The sequence below is a fragment of the Sceloporus occidentalis genome, unplaced genomic scaffold (genome assembly GCF_023333645.1).
Source record: "Sceloporus occidentalis isolate IW3139 unplaced genomic scaffold, rSceOcc1.0.p SCAF_13, whole genome shotgun sequence".
NCBI lineage: Eukaryota > Metazoa > Chordata > Lepidosauria > Squamata > Phrynosomatidae > Sceloporus > Sceloporus occidentalis.
Genome location: NW_028316993.1, coordinates 16,093,043 through 16,105,312, shown reverse-complemented (window position 1 = coordinate 16,105,312; position 12,270 = coordinate 16,093,043). Strand labels below are relative to the sequence as shown.

At 42.0% G+C, this 12,270-nt stretch overlaps 1 protein-coding gene across 2 annotated transcripts in view; it reads right to left on the bottom strand.

Moving 5' to 3' along the window:
* COL8A2 (collagen type VIII alpha 2 chain) overlaps window positions 1-12,270 on the bottom strand; it is a 133,578-nt gene that overhangs the window by 63,791 nt on the left and 57,517 nt on the right. Inside the window, exon 2 of one of the 2 annotated variants that reach the window (XM_089478208.1) lies at window positions 10,995-11,062. The gene's annotated coding sequence lies outside the window, so the exon portion shown is untranslated. Of the gene's footprint in view, window positions 1-10,994; window positions 11,127-12,270 lie in introns of those variants that run through there. The other variant, XM_089478209.1, reaches the window with a different exon arrangement.

Sequence of the window (12,270 nt, the reverse complement as noted above, 5' to 3'; positions counted from 1 at the left end):
TTCCTTATAGACTGGGTTTTATGTACTCAGTAGTGGCGAAGCCCAAGCTGCTCCAGAGTCTTCCTCCCTCCTTTCGCTTCGCCTGAAGATAAATGCATTCATCACTATCAACCGGTTTTATTATCTGGCCAAATCTGTAGAATTCTCCTTACCCTCACTCACCCTTTAGAGTTTACAAGACTTTCCACAGTGGTTATAGTTAATGCAAAACCATCAATAATGGCATCTGTGAACCATCTGTCTGCTTACAGCGGCTCCAGCTATTCTTAGGGAGGAAAAACAATGGGACGAATTAGTTTCTTTACGCTCAGAGCAAAGACTCTTCAGAGTCATGCACTGGATAAGGTCTGGCTTTACTGCTAGCTTTGGGTTTCTATCCATACAATCACAGTCAGGAATGAAGGTACTTCTAGGCCTCTTACATATTATTAATTTAAGAGGGAAAATTATCATTGGCAATGAAATGAAGCAATACATCAACCAGTTGACAAACTCAATGCAATTATTTGCCACCTGCTCTGTCCATGGGCCAAAGATGGGAATCTTGGGATTTGGCAGGCTAGATATGGTCTACAAGTATTCTCTTGGCTTGAAAAAGTTTCCTTACCTCTATTTTACACAATCTGGCTCCTACAATGCTATAGTAGTAGTAGTAGTACTAGTAATATTTTATTTCTATGTCACCTCTCCAATAAGATCGATGGTGGAACTCAGACAACTATTGGAGTATGAGCAGTGGCATGCACTAGAGCAGTCTCTAGGCTGTTTGCTGTTATTGTTATTTGCCAACAAGTTGGCTTTAAATGCATCTACACTGCAGAAATAATGCAGTCTGGTACTATTTTAACTGCCATAGCTCCATCCTATGGAATACTGGAGTTTGTAGTTTTGGGAGGGACCAGCACTGTTCAGCAGTGAAGGCTAAAGACTATGAAAAACTACAAATAATAATAATAATAATAATAATAATAATTTGTTTTATTTATATACCGCTATTCCAAAGATCATAGTGGTGAACAGCAAGTAAGCTAATTAGCAAGTAAGCTAATTTGCCCCTAACAGTCTGGGTACTCATTTTAGCTCCCTCCTCGGAAGGATGCAAGCCTGAGTCGAGCTTGGGCCCTTTTGCTGGTCTTGAACTCGCAACCTTGTGGTTTTGAGTGAATGGCTGCAGTACAGGCATTTAACCACTGCGCCACCAGGGCTCCATATGCCAAGATTCCATAGGTTGGAGCTACAGCACTTAACTTGATGTCCAACTGCATTATTCCTACAGTGTAGATACACCCTATATTCATGGTGACCCTATGAATGAGAAATCTCCATGAGTTCCTATCAGCAGATCTGCCTAGGCCTTGCAAAAATTGTAGGCTTTCTTGATTGAGTCTCTCCACCTGCAATGTGGTCTTCCTGCTGCCTTCAACTTTAATGTGCCTTAATTGTCTTTTCCAGTGAGTCATGTCATTGCATGATATGTATAAAGTACAATAGCTTCAGTATCAATAGTATCACAGAGCTGGAAGAGATCATCCAGCCCAGGGGTAGGCAACCTTTTTGAGCCAGGGGCCGGGTTGCTGTCCCTCAGACAACTGGGGGGGCGAAGTCAAAAAATAAATAATTAATTTTTTTTTAAAAAAATTACATATATAAATAAACCAGGACAAATGTAGGACAAAATTTTCAAATGGAAGACACTTTTTTAAAAAAAATGGAGGACACGCGAAAAAATTTGCTGATTTTTAAAAAAAATGTTAATATAAATGCATGTTTCTGAGGCTTCTATAGACAATTGCCCCCCAAAGGCCCCGGCGGCAATCAGCGGCAGGACCGGGCTGGGGCCGGTCCCAAGGCCTTGCCGGGCCGCATCCAGCCCGCGGGCCGCAGGTTGCCTACCCCTGATCCAGCCCAACACCCTACCATGCAGGAAGACACAATCAAAGCACTCCTGGCAAACAGCCATGCAGCCTCTGTTTTAAAACCTCCAAAGAAGAAGACTACACCACACTCTAGAGGTAGTGCATTCCACTGTTAAGTGCAGTTAAGTCATCCTTTTTAATTGATGGGGAAAACCTATCAATGAACTGGCAATCATGCTAGTCCCCAGGTACAAAATATTGCTGCTGGGGCAGTTGTGATATCGCCAGTCATGCGGTCTTCGTTCCCCTTGTTCCACCTTCCCTCTCACTATTCTCAAGTGGCTTGAATGCCTTCAATTTTTTTCTATTTCTACTGTATTTTTTTACAACTCAAATAGCATTAGCAGAATTTCAAAATTGTGTGAAAAAGTACAAAAAAAATACTGAGGCATGCTGGGTAGGGCATAGGGCAGGGAGGTAATCCAAAAGACAACGCAATAGCAGAAGCAGCCCCAGTTGTGCAATTGCCAAGACGTGTGATAATGTTTGCTCTCAAATCAGTAGGTTTCCATTTTTTTAAAACTGCCAGAAGTGCCAGTCTGCAATCCCTTAAACGTATGATATCTACACAAAGCACTGAATAACAATGAAAATTAAAACAACAAAACCCACAGCTTTCACTAAAAGTCACAACTAAATAAAATAATATGGTTTCCACTGTACACAGGCAAACATTCTTGGTTACCACCCAACACAGTGCATTCCATTATGTACAGTACTTCAGTTCCTGCTGATAAAAAGCTTTCAGATGAATCATCTTTCCATCTTGTTTGAAATCCGTCATCACTATTAAGAGCAAGGAATTATTTTTTTAAAGATCTGTTAAGATTATCTTTCATTAGCCATCTCAGTTTTTTCGACTGTTGTTTCCCACAATTATTCCATGTCTTGCCATTGCCCTGGAAGCTGGTTCACTTTCTTCTGGCATTTCAAAAGGGCCCTTATAATAGTTGGTTTAAAAACACATCTACCCAATTAGAGTTTCAATGAGATCAAACAGAGCTGATAAGTTCCAGCATCCGAAAAGAGTTTCACGGTTTACCAGATTTATATACAGTCGAGGTGGCAAAATATCTGGCACTTCATGTATGGGACTGCAGCTCCCATTAACATTTCACAAAGGTTCCCAATGGGAACTATACTCCAGATCTGGAGGGGCGGACGTTCCCCATTACTGCTATACAAGTCTATTCAGAAATTGCCTAGTTATATGAAGTGTAAGACTTAACCACAACAAATACTAAGGAACTATACTTTATATATATGTACCCGACCAGTGATGCCAAACCACCGATGACAGTTGAATGTGTTTCAACAATCTCCAGATAACAACTACAATGGTTGTTTCTGAGTAGGGGTCTTGACCTTGTTAACATCACCTCGAAATCTTCAGAGAAAATGATTTTACAGTATAACCAGGGTTTACCAATGCAATCCTAACTCAAAGAAGCAGCAGCTGTTGGGTGGTTGGTGGTAAGGATTAGGTGCAACTTTCTTCTGTTGGCAGAAATGGTCTTCTGCCACCTGATCTTAGAGATCCATTGACAGAGAAGTCTCTTATCAAAACTGCTCTGCTGGCTAAAACCTGCTGATAGATGAGAGGTGAAAAAAGGTGGAATAGGGATAGGGCAAGGTAGGAATTGAGTTACACCAGATCCAAGCCTTTTCCAACCGAGGGACAATGGCGGCTGAATGTTAGGCTAGAAAAATACATACAAGTATTCCTTAATAATAATAATAAATTTTATTTATGTTTCCCCGCCTCTCCCATAGGATCGAAGTGGGGTTACAGACTATTAAAAACCATTACAAACAATCTCATAATTCAGTAGTACAAAAACTCTAAAAACAATCATACAACATAGATATCCAGGGTAGGCAGAGAATGGATGGCATCAGAGATATAAGCTTCATTCTTCAGGGGGGAAGGCTTGACAAAAGAGAAAGGTTTTAAGGCTCTTTTTAAATGATTCCAGGGGGGGTCATAAGACAGAGCTCATTGGGAAGACTATTCCAGATCCTCAGGGCTACTAATGAAAAGGCCATCTGAGATGTGGCAACGTACTTGGAAGATGGTATTTCCAACAGGTTCTTCCCAGATGTTCTAAGTGTGCGGGGTGGATTATATGGCTCAGAGGAGTCTGGGTGCAAAGCAACTTCAGCTGGCCTAGCGTTAACTCAGCTGACCCTTGGACAGTACAGTCGGCCCTTCTTATACATGGATTTTTTATCCACGGATTCAAACACCCACGGTTTGAAAATGTTCAAAAAAAGTATAAATTTCAAATATCAAACCTTGATTTTCCATTTTTTATAAGGGACACCGTTTTGCTATGTCATTATATCTAATGGGACTTGAGCATCCACGGATTTTGTTATCCATGGGGGATCTTGGAACCAAACCCCAGCGTATAACAAGGGTCCACTGTATTGATTTTGCTCAGAAAATTAATTTATTAATTTATTCATTCTCATTCATTCATTCATTCTTTCATTTCATGTGTTATGCTGCCTTTCTTCCAGAGTGGGCAACATCTTAACTGAAAAATGTGGAGACTATAGAGGGTTAAAGAGTAGCCACAAATTTCTTCAGCTGGTAGAAATGCCTTTCTGCTGGTTGATCTCTTGAGATCTTCCAGCAGAACAATCTGTCAGCAGAGCTTCTCTTTCGGCTAAGATCTGGCAGGGAAAAAAAAAAGTTGGCTCTTGTCCATTTAGGATTGTGCTCTAAGTTACTTAGGAGTTTATCACACTGGGCCTAATTTCAGCATTGAAGAGAAATTAAAGCCCATTTAAAGCATCCTGTAAAGAAAGTGGAAATGGCGAGTAATTGCGTGAATGATTATCACACGCAATTGTGCAAATTGTGCAAATAAAGTGATATTGGGAATGCATTGTCGCTGAAATCCCGAAAGTAAAAAGATGCGCATTAATGCTTCTTTGTGACCACTTTGATGGCGGGTTTTGTGCAACTTCATGTGGAATTGTTTCGCATAATTACGCAATTTTTCCAGGATATTCACAGGATAAACTCTCGATCTCCTTAGAGAGAAATGGTATAGCTTAGTAACAAAGTGAAACAAGATGAGAGGCAGGAAGACTTCAGTACAAACATCACCTTGCTAGTTGGCCTCAGACAAAACACAAGCTTAGCTGCAGGGCAACACAGGTCTATAATATAGACAACTCTACTCACCTGCTTTACAAGATTGTGGTTTAAAGAACTGAAGCAAGATTTTAGGATTCTCAAAACACTAACCCATGATTTAAGTTTTGACTGCCTGAACAACTGCATCCATCCCTGCCTTTCCCTCTTATTCTCCACATGATAGAAGATTAGAAGATTTTGGTTGAGGTCAGCATCAAACTGTAACTAGATGTTTCTAATCTCCTCTCCTTACACACTGGGGAGCCCTCGAAAGTGCTACCAATGTGATTCCTATCATTTCCCAAAAGCAGCAACCGGATGAGAAATCGATGCCTGGATCTCACTCAAAAGTTCTCGGCTTTGTTCTATGAAGGGAAAAGAAGAGCTATCAGGTTGGACTCTTATTCTTTCCCTTTCCTATCCTATGGTTACAGTACTAGCAAGATATATCTGGATCAGCCTCAGGCTTCAAAGACAACTATTTGTGCATTTATTTCCTTCATTGTATTCATACAACTCTTCCCTCCACATTTGTGGCTTTGACTTTTGCAGATTTGATTATCCACACATTTTATTAATATGTTCTCTCTAGGAATATCTAGGTCCTCCAGTGCAACTCTATGGTTAATGTTAACCAAAAGTCACACTGAAAGACCTAGAGATTCCTAGAGAGAACCCTCCGCAAAGCATTTGTAGCTCCTCCAGCACAATTCTATGGTCAATGTCTGGCAAATGTTGACCACAGAGTTGTACTGGAAGACCTACAGATTCCTGGAAAGGTGTTCTCTCTTATAAAAACATAGTGTTTTTGATGTTTGTGGTTTTTCCACATTCACGGGGGTCCTGTGCCCTTAACCCCAGCGAATGAGGAGGGATGAGTGTATTATCCTAGTTTCCGTAACCAAAGATATTTGGGTATAAATTAGTAAGGACTAATGATACATGTGTCCCATTCAGTTCAGACCATGGTTTGCACCTTAAAAGGGTGTTGGTACCCCTTAAATTCACCCATCTTAAGGCAAGGAGGAGGAAGAGTGAAGAGAGAAAAAGAAAGAGGGAGAGAGAGCTGAATCTGGGGTGGCAGAGGGCAATGAGAGAGAGAAAGAGAGAAAAAAGAAAACTTGTTTATGCTTCTTTTAATATCTCCCTTCTGTTTTACATTTACAGTCTTTTCAAAAGATACGGCGCGTGGGCTTTGCCAAGATTCCTAAAGAGATATCCTGAGAAATGTAGACCGGTTTCCCAACCAAAATTCAAAGAAAACAAATGTCAGGGCCAGCAATTGATATGAAATAGTTTAAAAATGAGAAAAAGCTGCCTCAGAGCTAGGTTTACATTAAGCTACATTTCTGCAACAAGCGGGAGGGGAGCCTCAGAAGACGCTCTCCCAGCCAAAAGGAGAGAAAACCTGAGCAGGGTGGAAAAGGCTAAGGTTACCTGCCAGAGAGATGTCCAGAAAAGTCATTGGCAAAGGATGGCTGGGGAAACATCAATGCTTTCTGCTACATATTAAGCCAGGGCATAAGTGGGGCATGGACATCCTTTAAAAAAACAACCTGTTCTATTTGGAGCAGTCTCACGGAGACAGACAACGCCGCTTGCCAGCCCATCATGCTTTTTAATAGCCTGCCTGCTCTTACCTATGTGTCCCAGCAACAAAAAAATAATAGTACTGCGTAATTGTTGATGTGGAAGAGCTGGAAAGCATACCCCAAAGTATAAATAGTCCATCAGCCAAAGAGGTTCAATTGCAGGGATGGGATGCAACCGACAAACCGTCTCGTGAGAGAGAGAGAGAGACGAAGTCTGACCTAGAGATTGAAACAAACTAGTTCAGGAAAGTTCCTGAAGGTCAGACTTGAGCTGGCAAGACCCATCTCTCAGTCGCCAAAAGCTTACAGAGAAGCTTTCCTCAAAATGAGTGTAAGGCCACCGGGTCCAGCAAGTTCAGCTTTTTACAAAGCTCCCTTTAATTGCCAACAACCTTGTTTTAGAAAACCTCCATAAGTATCGGCGTGTCAAGCAAAACCACGGTGGAAAAAAGAAAAGGCTAGAAGATCGGATTTCAGACCAGGGAAAGTAAAAGATCAACAGAAAAAGGGCTGCCTCAGAGAGCTGGCTGAAAGGAATGCCAACTGAGGAGGCCCTCAACAAGGTGCTATGCAACAGGTCCCCGGGAGCTGGAGCTGCCATCTTTGTTTTTCCTCAGTTGTCTTATCATTCCATGGCATTCAATGCCTCCAGGGTAATATTTTTTTAATCCAAAATTTCACAGAATAACAGGCATTGTATCTTGAGTGGTGATGATAGCTGCACCTATAGCTTGTGGGGTGTCCAGAGTAGAGTACAGTGCGCCTTTGGTATCCATTGGGGGTTGGTTCCAGGACCTTGCCCGGATACCAAAATCTGTGGATGCTCATTATATACAGTGGTGTCCCTTATAAAAAAATATATGCCAAAATCAATGTTTGCTTTCTGGAATATTTTCAAGCCATGGCTGGTGGAATCCATGGATGCAGTTATATATAGGAGGCTTCTAGGTCAGAACATTGGTTCATTCAGTTTTGACAATTTTCAAGGCATGGGCGATGGAATCCGTGGATGAAGAATACATGGATAAGGATGGCCAATTATATACAACAGGCTTCTAGGTCAGAACATTGGTTCATTCAGTTACTGTCAGCTTTGGCTGGCTGTCAAATCTCTCCCTGGAAGCCAGGATGATCAAACTGAGTCTAGCATGCTTTGGCCACATTATGAGAAGGCATGAATCACTAGAAAAGACAATAATGTTAGGAAAGGTAGAAGGAATGAGGAAGACCAGATACCAGATGGATAGACTTAATTAAGCAGGTCATGGACCTGAATTTACAAAATCTAAGCAGAGCAGTGAAGAATAGAGGATCTTGGAGATGTCTCATATAAAGGGGCACCATGAGTTGGGTGTGACTCCAGGGCAGTTAACAACAACAGCTGTAGCTCTTCAGTATTGCAGGCAGGATTCTTTCCTAGCCCTATTTGGAGACACTGGGGAATGAACCTGGGGCCCACTGCATGTAAGGCATGTGCCTACCACTATAGCCCCTCTCTCTGGCATCAATCTTGCTAGTGGGCTTCAGCATCTGGTTAGAGACACCTCCCTTCATGTTCCAACTGCCACTGCTCTGGGCTATGAGGGCAAAGGAGAACAGTAACACACATTTCCATTGTGATTGAGCCTCAGGGGCTGGTGATAGGCCCTCCTCCTATATTTCAGCTGCCATTCTTCTAGCCTCTGCACACTTGATCTTAGCCAAAATGACGAGAAGTGATCCATTGTTCTAGCCTCTGACAGAGAAGGAGACCAGCTAAGCACAGATCTATTTTGCATGGAACTCAATGGCTAGTGAGAGCTTTTTCCTCCATGTTCCATCTGCCATTGCTTTGGCTTCTGAAGGCAAGGAGAGCAGCCAGAAATAGTTGAACTTGATCCTAACCCCACTGTTCTCTTTTACTTGTGTATCCTGTCTTATTTATATTACAAGCTTGCGAGCAGGGAACTGCCAAGCTAAGTAAAGTGGGTCATTGGTATCCACTGCGGTTTGGTTCCAAGACTTCCCGTTGATACCAAAATTTGTGGATGCTCAAGTCTCATTAAATACAACGGCACAGTAAAATGGTGTCCCTTGTATAAAATGGCAAAGTCAAGATTTGCTTTTTGGAATTCATATTTTTAATATTTTCAAACTGTGGATGGTTGAATCCATGGATGATTGAGATATGGAGGGTAACTGTAATTGTAATCTCCTCTGGAAAGCTTTTTTTGGCTGAAGGCAAGGTGTAATAGGCACTCTAAACAAACAATGAACACCTCTGAAGATGCCAGCCACAAATGTTTGCGAAACGTCAGGAATAAACTCTTTTAGAACATGGCCACATAGCCCAAAATACCCACAAAAATCTAAACAATGAACAGCTGCCTCAAGTGTGCCAGGTAGTGATGCCTGGCTGAAATGGCATGCTTTCCAGTTATCCATTATCATTCATCAGCTGAACATCACTTCAGGCCTAAACAGCCATCACAGGAGAGCCGCATGGCTGCCTCTAGCCCTTACCTTTTTTGGTTTCACTCCTGCTAAATAAGTGCCATGATATCACTGGGTACAGATTTTTCACTTGCAATTCAATTCAAGTAGGACTTTTTTTTAAAGAAACGAATGCAAAGACACCCTGTTACATGTTTTCTTTAACAGATGTTACCAGATGAGATGCATGGTGGCGGTACATTACTTGGTGGAAAGCAGCTCAGGAGCGCCATACTGTCTTCTAAGGCCCACACTATGGTCAATGGTAATCAGTGCTCCAAATTCCAATTATGTGGCCTATAAAGTATATTCCTGCCTCCCTACCCCTGATCACTTCTTTGGGCTCACATGCTTGCTTTCCTCCCCGCATCCATTAATCCTATTTCCCCTTTCCCCTCCCCACCTGCTTCCATGGAGATCTTTCAATGATCACACGTCCCTTAATCCTCACCACCGCACTGGAGACAGAAACCCTTTTATTTCCTACTGTATATGCCACGGGGCTTTTCCTTTCACAGATGTGGTGTGATAGATTTAAATATTCAAGGGGCTTAGGAACTTCAAGTTTGTTCAGTAGGTGTTTCATCCTCAGAGGTCTCACGAGTCAGATATTAGCCACTGTGAACCAGCCAGGTCTCCCAGAGGCCACTGTGGGATGTGTCTGCGCTCTGCACCAATACATTCCCCAAAGCTGGCTCAGGTCCATTAACCATCTCCCTTGCAATCCTGGAAATCCATTGCTTCACAGTTTTCAGGAAGATGCACTCTCATTTTTTTTTGGCACTTTTAGAGGATAAAACCTTTTTTTTTAAACACCCCACTATTTATTTATTTAAGACATTTCTATATTGGCCTTCCAGCCCACAAGGCTCCCAAAGTGAGGAACAAATAAAAGCAATTTAAAAAGTACGCAGGCAGAGAACATTTCAAACCACACATTAAAATACGCTTTAATTTTTATTTTAAAAAAGTCTTTAAAAATCCTAAAATGCAATTTTAAAACACTAAAAGGCCATGTGGAACTAACCTGGGATGATGAAATGAGGCAAGCGTATACAAGGTTAGGACCGTAAATAAAAGTAAACACAACAAATTAGGCTATAATATTAGATAAGGGTTACACAAAATGAAATCCATGGTGTGATGTGTGAAAGAGATCATGCTTGGCCGTGGTTAAGCATGATTGTCTGAATTCTTAAGCCATGATTAAGCAATGTCTGCAAACCAGGATGTGAAACCACTGAGATGGCTTCACAAACCATGGCCTGCATTTCACCAAACTAACCAGTTTTCTATCCTCTAGAACAGCGGTTCTCAACCTTTGGTTCTCCAGATGTTTTGGACTACAGTTCCTAGACACCTTCATCATTGACCATGCTGGCAGAGGTTTCTGAGAGTTGAAGTCCAAAACAGCTGGCGGATCAAAGGTTGGAAACCCCTGCTCTAGAGCCATCATACAAGCAGAATGACATAGACCTCTCTGGTCAGCATCTTCCTAAATGTGCTTTCCAAAGTAAAGCCTTTATCTTCCCAAACTAAATCATGGTGTGTGGGATTTTTAAATATGAATATCCATGTTTAATTATTATCCACACAGGGCTAGTATGGTTTGGACCTGTTTTCCAAGGTATTAATACGCACAGGAGGGAGGGGTAGTCTTGAAATACCATTAGAAATACTTCTTAAACCACATTTATTTTATTTTTTTAAAAAAAGGAACTTTACTTTCCAAATGCCAATGAACAAGCTGGCCCACTCCGTTCTGTCCGGATTCGCCCTCAGAAAACAGCGATTCATTGTCAACAAACAGCGATCGTTTTGATCAACAGGGCCAACGAAACAAGAAAGTAACTACATGCCACATACCTTCAACGCAGCGCAGTGGCCCACCTCTGTCAGTCAGTCTGTCACTCGCTCCAGATGAGGAACAAGCCCTGCAGATGGATGGAGAACGCAAACTGTCAACACAAGTGAGCAGCAACACGGGCGCAGGGAGCCCTTCTTGAGCTGCTCCCCCTTGAATAAGCTCAGCCGCTCCCCTCTTCCTGCCCTCGCTTTGCCCTATAAGAATGACTGACAAGACCAGATTTAACTAAGGGATTTTGTGGGTTTAAAGCATGTGACCATTTTCCTCCTGTTTTGTCCATTAACCCCTTTTCAAAAATATAACTCAAGTTTTTCCTCTACAGTGTTTTCTTTTTCCCCCTCCTTGACTTCTCTTCCCTTTGCAAGTGGGATCCGTACAGTAGGAACAACCACCTGGGTCTCTGGGTACCACCTTTTCCCTGGACATTGGGAACCAGTGACACACACACATCTTAAGAGGCCAGAAGCTGCGCCAAAGGTGTGCTCCAGTCCTTAGGACAGGGGCGTGGTATTGGCACAGCTTTCGGACTCTGAGGACGCATGCATCATTTAAACAGCATACCTCCAAAGTGACCCGAAGCTGCTTTATTTTGGCCTATCTGTTTGGGCCCTTTAACTGCCATGGCTCATTACTGTGGAATCCTGGGGATTGTAGTTTATTGTGGCACCAGAGCTCTCTTACAGAGAAGGCTAAATGTCCCACAAAACATAGTTCCCAGGATTCTACAGCACTGAGCCATGGCAGTTAAAGCGGTGTCCGACTGGATTGTTTCTGTAGAGTGGATGCAGCCTAACTGACTGAAAGAAGTTGTAGCATAAGCTTTCATTGATTTGGTCTGCTTCCTCAGAGGCATGGAGTGAACTCATGCTCAGGAGGGACCTTCATGTTCATATAGTTTGGTTATAAAGGCACTAGGTCACTCCATGCCTCTGGGAAAGTAGGCCAAGTCTATGAAAACTTATGCTACAACTTCTTTCACTCATTCCCAAAGGTGCTACAATATCCCTTTTCATACAGATATTCCAGACTAATATGGCTATGTCTCTTAATTTTCATACCAGGTGCAAGAAAGAAGTGTTGGGGAAAAGGGCTGTAGCTGACAGTCTCCCCAGGGATAGCGGGTAGCATTTATTTATTAAGATATTTATATCCCACCCTTTAACCAAAGATCTCAGGGTGGCTTACAGTACAATTAGTAAATAATTACAAAATTTTACACGACTAAAAATAGATTAAACAGTAATTCGATTTAAAACTGGTTAGAACAATCTTGAA